This window comes from Medicago sativa, chromosome 3, assembly GCF_051527215.1.
Source record: "Medicago sativa cultivar Bolivia chromosome 3, Bolivia_mono, whole genome shotgun sequence".
Lineage (NCBI taxonomy): Eukaryota > Viridiplantae > Streptophyta > Magnoliopsida > Fabales > Fabaceae > Medicago > Medicago sativa.
Genome location: NC_140751.1, coordinates 44,497,328 through 44,509,885, shown reverse-complemented (window position 1 = coordinate 44,509,885; position 12,558 = coordinate 44,497,328). Strand labels below are relative to the sequence as shown.

Sequence of the window (12,558 nt, the reverse complement as noted above, 5' to 3'; positions counted from 1 at the left end):
AAATCATTTAGTAGATAAGCAAAGTGTATTTGACATGATTCAAGAAAACTTTGAAATTGTTCAAAGATTTTAACAATGAAGTAAAAGGAATAAGTTTGAAAAGTATAAAGACTATACGAGTAAGTCGTGATGGTAAATGCTTGATTAATGAGTATAATGATTATTTATATCGCTTCATGTTTGACATGACTCGATCTAAAATAGTTTGATTATAACTCAAAGACTCTTAAAATTAATGAAATTAAAGTTATTCTTCACCCACAACAAGTTATAATTGAGTAACCAGAAAGGCACCATATTAGATATGGAGGTAAGAGTACCTATTTTTAACTTTATGATAATTTGAGGTCATATGGTTTACTAGATAAACTAAACTTCAAATTAAATGAATGTATACTTGTGGAGGTTCTCTTAGGAAACTAGAGGATACTATTTCTACATCTTCTTCCTTGACAAAAGTTGTTTGTCGCTAGAATTGGAGTATTCCTTTTTCAAGGAGTATAGCTTTGCAAGAGCTAGTGGGAGTGATGTAGAACTTGAATTAAGTCAAGTACCACAAAATACATGTTTCTCTAAGAATGGAACATGAACTGATTCAACAAAGGGTTGTTGGTAAATCGGTAGTTCGAGTAGCACATGATCTAGATGAGTCTGATATGTCATAACACTAGGATGAGAAACATGAATTTGTCATGACTCAACAAGGTGATATGATGCTCATGGAAGATGAGCACCTGACTTACTAGAAGGTCGCAAATGGCCTGATTTTTGAGAAGTGGCTAGATGCCATGGGATCTTATAAAGAATCCATGTACATAAACCATATATGGATATTGGTTATATCATCCAAATGAGTATGACTCATAAGATGAATGTGAGTTTTCTTATAGAAAACTGACATGGATGGTATTATGAATACCTTTAAGATTTGATTGATTGTAGAAGGTTTCATGCAATTCATGATGCATATCATGACGAAACCATTCCATTATCATAATGCTTAAATCTAACGATCCCAATTCCCATTGTTGTATAATACATGTTCTAGAATATGGATAACGAGGTTGTATTCCTCAATTGGAATAACCTTATATATGTATTTGATATATATATAGGGTTTCGTTAATCCAAATGATGCTAGAAAGGTACATGTATTACAAAATTCATTTATGAATTAGAGAAAACTTATCAAAGTTGAATTGTTTATTTTATTAACGAAGTTTTATGAAAACTTTGATTAGTAATGAAATCTTGTGCACACAAGGAGATTAGTGGGAGCATTGATATTAGTTCCGTGGAGTATGTGGATGACATACTAGTTACCAAAACAATTTATCTACACATGTAAGACATGGTTAGAAAATTATTTTAAATATGTACCAAAATTGATTATAGTGTTCGACACTAGAATACCTTCAAGAAGATCCTTGGATGTCTTAAAGGACTATGGATTGTTTCTTGAACACAGATGAAAGAAACATTGTAAATAAGTTACAATGATATTGACTTTCATATTGGTGTACAGTATATCCAGATTGTAATTTGGAATAAATGTTATGCTAGGAGATCAACTATGAAATCTGTAAAAGTACAAGCTTCAGATAGTTGTTATTTCTATTACAGATGTCAAATATATATGATTTGGATTGCTTAGTTCATAACTGAGGGAAAATAGGTGTTTCTTGCGTTGCAGCTTCCATTGATCTCGTCTGAGATGAAATTGGTTTAAATCTTGCGAGCAATGAAAACTTGATCTCACCAATAATCCAAATATATACTTTGACACTTCAATTTATTTTTGATAGAAGATCGAAAGTGGAAACTGAAAGAAATATACCCTACCAACATAGGAAAGAGTTCCTTATCTGCTAGTAGAGTATCTTGCCCATAGTGAGCTGGATGCTAACACTTGACCAATAGATATTGAGTTAATATTTGATTGGCTTTTAGTGCTAGTGGGAGATTGTTGGAGTAAGCCCTAATAGCCAATCTATGTTGATTGAGTTTGGCTTTATATCATGATATTGATATAAGTATATATTGTGAATATATAATAACTAGGCATTTCTTTATTGATTTTGTTTTGTTTCAAAATAATAAAGTCCCTAGAATAGTTAGTCTGTTTTATGGAACATTAAGTATAACTTAATTGTGAGACCCCATTAAACATAAGGACACTATTCTTAAAGTATCCGTAGTCAAGCTTTATTGAGAAGAGGGATATCATTAAAGCATAGAGACTATTATGTGGGTAGACTGATGATCACATCTCACAGATCATGGATAAAAAAGTTATCAAGTCTTCACATAGATATAAATATTAGGAGTAATATTTATATTGGATTGACCCGCCATGAGAATACTACATAGTAAAAGTTATGAAAAGTGTCATAAGATATTCTCATAGTGATAGTGGTGTATTCCACCCTTCGACCTGAAACCACTATGTACCCTAGATGTTGGAGTCGAGTGCTTTGTCACCATTCAAACGTTGTCCGTAACAGGATAACTATAAAGTTGGTTGATGGGTACTCCATGAATCATGCTGAGGGACATGAGTGACCTAGATGGAATTTTCCCCTCCTACATAACAGGAGAAATGTCTACGGGCCCAATATTGAACTAGACAAGGATGACACGGTCTATGCTTTGTGTTCAATATAGACATGAGGGCAAAAGGGTAATTATACACATGATCATTATCACAAAAAGGTTTCGCCAGATCACATGACATTCTCGTCACTTGGGTAGCAGTGATGTGTTGCTAGATACCGCTCACTGTTTATAATATTAAATATGTGATTTAATATTATTGCCAACGTTACGGAAACCTATAGGGTCACACACAAAGGACAGATAGATGAGAGAAAGAAATAAATAAGTAAGACTTATTTATAAAATAATAAGTAAGACTTATTAGTAATTAAATAATTAAATATGATTTTATTATTTAATTTATGAAAATAGAGAAATGCGGTCCACCGTAAGGTACGGTGTGTTTAAATGAAATATGGTGCACCGTAAGGTACGGTGTACTTAAGTGTTGTCTTGCTGACCACACAAGTGATTCTATAAATAGAACCCTTGTGCCGAAGCATTATTGACCTTTTGTGAGTGCTTAACCTAATTCACAAAAGTTGTGAAACCCTAGCCGCCGCTCTCTAAACCTTGTTCTCTCTGAATCTCCGTTGGAATTGGCTAGCACCGGTCATCGGAGAAGTTCTGTTCGTGTGGACTGAGTAGAGGCATCGCTGCTTTGCTTTGCTCGTGATCAGAAACAATTCTTCTACAAAGGTTCTGCGCTTCAAGAGGTAAACACATGAATCCTTAAAGTGTTTAAGCATGTGTTCTGTTTGATTTGTGATTAATGATTTAATCAAGATCCGTTTCAATGGGATTTGTTCCGCTAAGAGGATTATAAATTTTTGAAAAACCTCTCTTAAAATCCCTTCATCATTGTTAAACACATTTTGTTCCAACATAGTGAACTCTCCTTGGAAGTGCAAGGGGGACAGGACTACTTCCGGTTTATGGAAGGAACCTGTATAATTGCTTTGTGTCTTTCTTCTTTCTCTCTCTCTGTTTTTATCCGCTGCAAGTTAGTGCTGAATATCACTTCAAAAAAATAACTCTATTTGCTTCTGGTCTGTGTTTTCAGCTTAGGAGAAAACTAGAAAAAGTTAACACAATTCAACCCCCCTTCTTGTGTTTTTCTCACCTTCATAATTCGTCACTAATAAAGAAATTTTCATCTGGAGGCTCAAAGTGGTTTCACAAAGGATAATAAGAATATAACAGGGTGGCTTGAAAGGCTCTAGGTACCAAAGAAAAATTTACCGGTGTGTAACATAACCTAACCGAACGTTCGTAAAGAACGGCCGTAAATACAAGCAAAAATAGCATTCATATGAAACACTTATAATATATATTGGAAGTATTTAAGTATCTCACAACCTAAAATGGATACGGAAATATTTGGCTCTGAATCTCACCGGTTATGCTATTCGGAAAAGAGATGGTGATCTTATAAGTACCTTTCACTAGCAACCCCAGAAAGCATCGTGCTCTTGAATGTAAGGGTAAACTAGTCTCTGCCTTTAATGCTTTGAAATGAATACCTAAGACTAAAAAAAAATTTAAGCATAAAAGGAAAGGTTGTAAATGTAATGCAAAAGAAATAAAATTTTATTAGATAATACTTAAAGGATTAGCAACAGAAAAAGAAAATAAATTGATTAGTCAGATAATCTCAGCTTAGCAAAATAGAAATGCAGAAAAATAAAGATAATGGGTTGCCTCCCATTCCGCGCTTGTATATCATCTGAGTCCCAACGCTCAATAGGCTTCCTCCTATCCATCGCTTCTGTTGAGACATTAACTTGAAAAAATAAGTTGCCTCCTATTCATCGTGTGTTTAGTGTCCTGAGCTTGACGGATATGTCTAAGTTTTATATTCAGACCCTTGAGCATCTGGTTCTTCCCTCCTACTACTTGGGTCTTGCTCTTAGTCTCACAAATCCATGACTTCCTCAATTAAGACCTTTGTGAGCCACCTAGTGTGGTCCTTGATCTCAACTCGATTGTTCTTGCAGATGCGGGTTATTTCAAAAGGCCCATACCAAGCCTTATGCATGAGAGTAGGTGGATAGAAAAGTTTATGGGATTTGATCATAACTTTATCCCTTCTTCTGAAAGCGTTCTTGTCTTTGATTTAGATTGGAACCTCATCCATAAAGCTGAATTGTCGAATCTCCTCTTGTGGCGCTTTCTTCACTTCTCCCATTGGTTTTCCCCTCATTGTTTTCCTTGATGTTTGTTTAGTTCTCACCATGTTGATCTTCCTCTTTAGTTTGGGTATCTTCAAGAAGTTAATACATCACTACTTTATGACAACTAGTTTACAATTAGAGAGGTTGACCTATTCTTGACGATTTTAAAGTTTATTCCTAATTATAATTGATTCTGGTTATTAACGTTTGTTCACTTAGACTTAGCAGACTCTATCTTAGTCAACTACTATAGTAAGTACCTAATGATATTACTAATCAAAACTAAGACTATGAATATTATTACTAAATGCTAATACTATTCCTAAATGCAGAATTAAATTGACTGACTCTATTACTAATAATTAACCTAATTAAAACAAGACTCGATCTAAGGTAGATATTATAACAACCGTTATTTTTACTGCGACTCCCTAAATGCAATGTTAAATGTTAAAAATGACCTAAACCAAGACTCTAAAAATAAGCAAATGGGGTTAAGTCCTAAATGGAAAAACAAAAAAAAAAAGAAAAGAAAAAACGGTTAGTACTAAATGGAAACAATAATCTAAATGCAAACAGAAAATAAATTATGTTATAAGTAACGACTAAAACAAATAAACTATATGATAAACTAGACTCTAAAAAATAAAATGACTCAACTAGGACAAAAAAAATAAAATGCGAAAAAATAAATGACTGAAATTTAAATGACAGAAAAATAAAGATAGAAGGTTACTTCAAAAATATCAACAATCCCCGGCAACGAGCACTTCAAAACCTTGGATTAGGCAAGTGTACCAAATTATTTACCAAGTAATAAAGTGATAAGTAGAGTATCGTATCCACATGGACTGTCGTTTTGTCCAAACAATTCGTGTTACTTATTTATAGTTTGACGATTAAATAAAAGTTAAAGGTTAGAAGAGTTGCAATTTTTATTTGATTGCAACATAGCAAGTTTACATGTTTTTGGTTGCAGAAAAGTAAGCAGCGGTTATGATTCTTCGAATCCCTCTATTTATAATGTTGGATATTAAATAACAGTCATGTCGCGTTTATTTATCTTAGTAGACTATACAAGTAATGAGGTCTTGGGACGTGACTAACCTAATAGGTTGGAAGTTTCACCTGTTGATCACACGGTGATCCTTACATGTGGGGTATTACCGTCTCTAAGGTAATTGAAAGCATGGACTTTATATTGGCTTTCCAAGATTTCCCAAGGCAATGAAGGCCAAGGTTCCTGTAGGTTTACCAATCTATGAATCTTAGGACACTCATTGCACATTATCTCTCACTTCTTAGTAGTTCTACAAATAGGCAACCCTAATCTACGTCTACCTTACCAAGGGTATAAGATAATGGTTATATTAGTCTACGGCTTATTTCCTTCAAGTAGGTACTTGTTTCCTTAATTACTAACTACTTACATCCTAGGTTCAGCAGAGTTACTACTCATTCTTAGTAATGTCACCTCCTAAGTACTTACTACCAGGGTCAACTCTCTTACGGTATCTTACATTAATTACTTCCTAGATAGATAGATATTAGTAGCGAGATATAAATATCAATATATAAGCATCAGGATAGTAATATCAATGTTAGACCCTATCACAACCTAAGTACCTAATCTCGGGTTTAACCTACTACAGAAATAAACTAAGGAATTTCCTAATAAAACTAAATAGTGAACAAAAGATAAATAAAGTAAAACAACATTAAATTAAATAAATATTCAACAAAAATAAATAGAGGTTCATCTTAGAACTCTAACCAAAAAAGATTTAGTTACACATGGTAACTAAAAACAACTTACTAAAGATAAAAACATACCCTAGAAAATCAAGGAGAAGATAGAAACTCTTCTGAAACTCCAAAGGTGCCTTCCTCTTGAACTCCCACGGTTCTGAACGAGAAATTCTGAATGTGGAAGGCTAGTATTTATAATGAGAGTTTCTACCTGGGATTGGGCTTTACCCAAAATAAAAGCAGGAAAAGACGATTGCTCCCCTCATTTTTCGATGCACGGGGCGCATGGCTAGCATGCCTAGTGCATGTGAGTGTAGGGAAATTCATGCCCTAGGCGCATGGCTTGTAAAATCCATGACCTAGGTATTTTTTCAAGTGTTAGGCGCATGTTGTCTGATCTTGGGCCCAAATTCTCTGATTTTTCGTCGTTTTAGGTCTTCATCTTCAAATAATTTGCCTCAGAAATTGGGAACATAATTTATCCCTGTTGTAAGTCTCCTGAGGCCACTTGAATCTTCATTCTTTGACTTCCTGAATCTTCACAATTCTTCAGGTGTTCTTGATTTGCCGATTTGCATGATTTCTTCGTGAATTAATTCAAAACCCCCCTAAAATTGCTATGTTCCGAGAAAACTAGAATTACAGACTCAAATATAGAAAACATTACAAAAGTTCTAAAATCATACGCAATTGTTCTAATAATCCTCCTTTTTGCTGCTAAAACCTACTGAAAAACATGTGAAGAATACAGTAAGATGACATGTCATCACGTCTCCACCAAGGACTTCCAATAGAATTGAATGTTTGATTATAATGTTGTGATTACAAAAACTCCTTGAATTACCCTAATTTTCATATCATATGCAATGTCTCCCCCAATCTTCAAATAACCTTTGAAATTGATGTTTATTAGAGTCTTTGAATTCTCAATCACATGTGCAATCCTTGAAGCTCTTCCTTTGAACTCTTCTTTGCTCTCTCTGATGGTTGGGTCCCCTTCAACTCAAGAAGATTATAAAGAACCTCCAATACCCTTTGAGGTGGAATGAAATTACTCAATTCACTTTAGATCTTTGATTCCCAATCAATATTCTTGAAAGCAATCAACTTACAATCCCTATAGCACTCTAGCAATCTGTGACTCAAAGAGAACAATGATTCTAGGAAAAAGTGTTTAATCTGAAAAACAAATGGACACTGAGGTTTAAAGATCTAGAGAGAATATATGTAAATGATTCAGTAATTTAGGTGTTATGAAGATATGAGTATATATATAGGAAATAGTGGAAAGTTAACAACAAAATCAACATAGTGATTTGATTCAGACAGCAAAAGACAAGAAAGCTAAGCCATGAAGATTGATATGAATCAAGCTAAATTTGAATCTATTCATATGCCACCAGATGAAGGTTGATAGGATTCAAATAAATGTGATTCGATTCAACAACGCAAAAAACAGGACCATAAGAAAACAATGATACAAATCAAACAAGACTGAATCGATTAATGATGTATGATTCATCAATTCATGAGTTGATTCTAAACACACTGGCTAACATGATAAATGGCAGAAACATTTCATGATACAATTCAATTTGAATCGAATCAATTGGCTATAAAATCACTTAGACCATGAAAAATGAAGTTTTCTACAAATAAACGATAGATAAGACACCAAAGGGGTCATAGGACACAAAGAGGCAAGAATTGCTAGGTTCTTTAACATGAGTCTGGGCTATACCAATATTAAAACATCATCAAATAAAACTTTCTGATGAACATCATCAAAACAAGACTCTATATCTACACACAACTTTAACTTCCAATGCTCAAGGACAACTCCAAGACACATATATTACCCAAGAATGCAAGAAAGAGACTTGCAAGGATCAATCACAACTGAAAGAGATTCCTAATGCTCAAGCTTCACAATCAATAAGAGTTCTATTTGTTTACAAGTAAACAAATTTGTTCTTACACTTCACAACAATCAGAGATGTAAACTGAACAATGTTGAATATACTATTAATACTTTAGGATTTCTAAGATACAAACTTTGATAATAAATTCCTATGTGATTTTGCGCTATTGATTTTGACAGAGTAATGCTACAGTAAAATAGTAGTGTCTTGTTAATCTTTTTCAAGTCTTCAGCTCCCTTTATAGGCAGGGATTTGAGAGACGTTGGAGAAGAGTGCCGACACATTAAGAGTCATTGAGAAGCTTCAAATCAAGGACTTCAGGTGATTGCCTGATATGGATAATTTTGTTGAATAGTCATTCGAAATTCCTTTTCTGAAACTGGAAGTATATGTTCACGCTCTTTGTTCTTGAAGTTCTTTGTCCGTTTCTACACGTGGTCAGAAGAAGACAAAACTGTACTTAGATCCTTGATAGAGACAACTACATAAGATGACAAATCTGAAGTGGAATCTGGCTCCCTTGGGATTTCCAAGTTTGGGGGTCTTCTAAGTCTGATGGTGACTTCTGAGTCTGATGATTAACATAGAGTCTGATGAGGTAAATCTTCAGCTTTTGAATGATGTCCTTTTCTTCTGATCCCAGATTTTAACTTCTAGTTGACCTTTACTTCTAGCTTCTGAGTGGTGTCTTTTAAGCTTCTCCTGTATTTCTGATGTTCTAATACATGTTCAATTCATTGATGGATTTATTCTATGATCCTGCACACTTGAACAAATATTAGCACATCCAATTGTTGATCAATACTTTGTTATCATCAAAACCTTAGAGGAATTGTACAAACCAATTTTTTTCCAACATTCTACTCCAGTAAGGAGATGCCACGTAGTCGAAAATCCAGATATATCGGGAGCATGCTGAAGTTATTTGATGACAGTTGTGTTTTTCGAAATGATGATATGTCCCACTAACTTTATGAGAATGGCGCGCCATAAAGGGTTTTTTTTGTAGGATGTGAGTTGAAAGGACAAGTTTGAAAGCAGAGATGGTGTCATTATATTTTTCTTGGAAACATAAAATTTCGATCTTCTCTTTTATTTATAAATTCAGTCGAAAATGACATTTTTGGGGGCCAATTTGTTAGCTTGTATTTCTAAGTGGTTGTCTTCGACAGGAGAAAGTTATTGCTGAAAAGGAATTTTCTTCAGTTGTAGGCTGGATACAGAGGCATTCAACAAGAGTCAATTTAAATTAACATTTCCAAGTGTTGAGTTCGACTTGAAGGAATTTAAATCCTCTCTGAAGGGGCAAGATCAAAGGTCCAAGACACGTAGAAAGCAGGTCAAGTCTATTGAAGACATATAGTTTAGTACCGTTAGTTTTTCAATTATTTTCTTATGTATATATAGTGGTTTTTCATAGAAAAAAGAGGTCATAAATCACATGCAAAAGTTCTTCACACTCGAATTATCCAAGAATAGAGAGAAAAAAGTCAAAAGAATGTATGTAACTGATTTGATGAACCATACTTTTACCAATACAATGCAAATAACTTTCTTTTAAGTCCATTTGTTTCTTATCTTTGAAGATTTTTATGTTTCTTTTAAATTCATAAACTTTCTTGTTGATCTCTGTCGAATCAGACAGTTATCTTCATCTTTTTACGTTAAACTTTATGAATGTCATGAACACTCAAACAATTTCTAAAAAAACATTGCACGTGTCCTAAGATTTCTAGTTTGATCATATAAATAACATTTTAAAACCAGCACTTTTGTTTACCAAAAACACAAGTAGTAAACAAATATACCTAATACGAATATCATGAAATTAAGTCTGATATATATAAAAGAGCAACAACATAGAGGTTACTTGGATTCCAATTCTCTACTAACATTACTAATATCTGTGGTTAAGAAATAAAACCATGTAATAATGAACCTACATAGGAAGAGCATCCATATCATTTGTTTCAAATTCTTTGATAACCCAATTCTGGATTCTGATATCTCTTATCCATAAACATGGCATCATAATTCTATACAACTAACTCATAACTAAATGAATATAAAAACTAACCAAGTTGCTTGAACTCCGGTGGCTAGGAGCTCCTACCAAGGACGTGCCCAGGGAATACCGGGTTCGATTCCAAAGAGGAACAACGCTTAGTCAGTGCGCATGCCTCTACGAGCCGGATTAGTCGTCCGAAAAACATATTTTACATCATATCATATTAATACAAAACTTAGTAATATAGTGCATCATATCATATGATACTATAATACAAAATATATTTTATATTATTGTTGTTATTTTTCAACACACAAACACTTCATATCTATAAGACTATATCTATAAAAAAAACTTAGTAATATATTGCATCATCCTCTCTTAATATAAGAACATCATATGCTGGTGAAATTAAATTTCTGCCCTTTAATGAATGATTGCCATGTCGCCCTTTTAAGGGTAAATTTTGTCTTAATATTACTTTTTGCAACTAAATGATGACTTTCAATTCAGTTTAGTTACATTGCTCTTCATAGAAAAAAAATCACTTGTAATCCAACTAAAAAAATGACGTGCTCATCCTATTACAACTAAAAAATTCACCTTTGCTTGTGACAAAGTACAAAGTCAGACTTTACATCATCAATCAACTACTACACTCTTCTCAATACATCACTAAAACCAATTTCAAATTTTGCGAGCCAAATTTTCAAATTTAAATTTCAAATTTCAATAATTTATTATATAAGATGCTATACTCTCTCACAATTTTCTTCTTCTTTCTCTCCCTTTTTCTTATCTATATTGCATCATCTTCTCCACTTTTCTAATCTTCATTTTCTTTTCTTATTTTTTTGCAGGAATGTTTACTTTTTTTTATAGATGAAGAACACCACACCGATAAAGGAAGAACACCGGTAAGGTAACAAACTCTTTCTTTTCTATGCAAAATTGTATTCATCCTTCTTTAAGTCTTTCTCTTTGCAAGCTTGTCTTCTTTATTCTTTATGTCCTTTTTATCATCATTTTAAAACAAGAGTTGAGCTTCTATTTTTCATCTGCATGAACATAACAAAATTATTTTCAAAATATACCTAACAATATTCATATTCAAACTAATAATAGAGATTCATATTATTTTAAATCTTTTTCAAAATACTTATGTTCTTGAAAAAAAATTACTTTTCTTTTTTCTTCGTTTGACAGAAACAAGAGAGAAGAAATAAAGTCGATGGATATTACTATCAAAAAGCAAGAACAATGAAAAAATGAAGATGAATACAAGATCTTCTAAGATGTGATTATATGTAAAGAAGAAACCAGAGGTAAAAAAGTGATTCTCTTCAGCAAACTTCAAACAAAGAAAGAAGACACCAGTAAGTAATTTACTCTTTCATAATCGAACATGTACCTCTTTTTCAAACAATACATGTACCTATTCTTTGTTCTTCTGATCTTCGTTATTTGTATTTATCTTCAACTACAATATTTTGATCTAGAAATGTTTTTGCAGGAAAGTTGAATAGAGTTCTTGACTCTTCAGCAAACTACACACAAATAAAGGAGACACCAGTAAGTAAATGAAGAGAAAAACAAATAAATTAGTTTAGTACAGAAATCCTCAAAAAAATAAATAACCAGCTTAAGTATAAACTTCTTGCTGGAAATAATGTATCAGTATCATGTATGTTGCTAATAAGAATGAAAAATATTAAATTTTGCAGGAAAGTTGATTGATGTTCTTATCACTTTGACAAACTACAAAGAAAGAGATGCTTAAATACAAGATAAAGGAAAACCGATAAGAGTTTGATTAGTATATTCTTGTGTGATTTTATATTGTTTTAAAGAAATGAAGATAAATACATAAGAAAAAATTGTAGTTGTGACGTGTATACAAATTTTTATATTTTAAGGAAGTGGCATGTGTGTAAGTGTAATTATCTACTAATTGTATTTAGCGTACAAAAAATAGTATTAGATTTTTAGAACACTTCATTAAAAAAAAACTTTTTTTTTGGTAGATAAGGAACACTATATTTCGTTAGCATTATATATTAAATGTTGTGATGATTAACTCTTTGAAAAATTGATTTTAGTTATGTAGTGA

At 32.8% G+C, this 12,558-nt stretch overlaps 1 long non-coding RNA gene across 1 annotated transcript; it reads right to left on the bottom strand.

Annotated features, from left to right (window-relative positions):
• Nucleotides 1-11,008: 11,008 nt before the first annotated feature.
• On the bottom strand, nucleotides 11,009-11,995 carry LOC146937641 (uncharacterized). The gene is made up of 2 exons (XR_015033307.1): nucleotides 11,884-11,995; nucleotides 11,009-11,506 (listed from the first exon to the last, which is right to left on the bottom strand). It is a non-coding gene; the product is annotated as an uncharacterized LOC146937641 (long non-coding RNA).
• Between the last annotated feature and the right edge of the window lie 563 nt (nucleotides 11,996-12,558).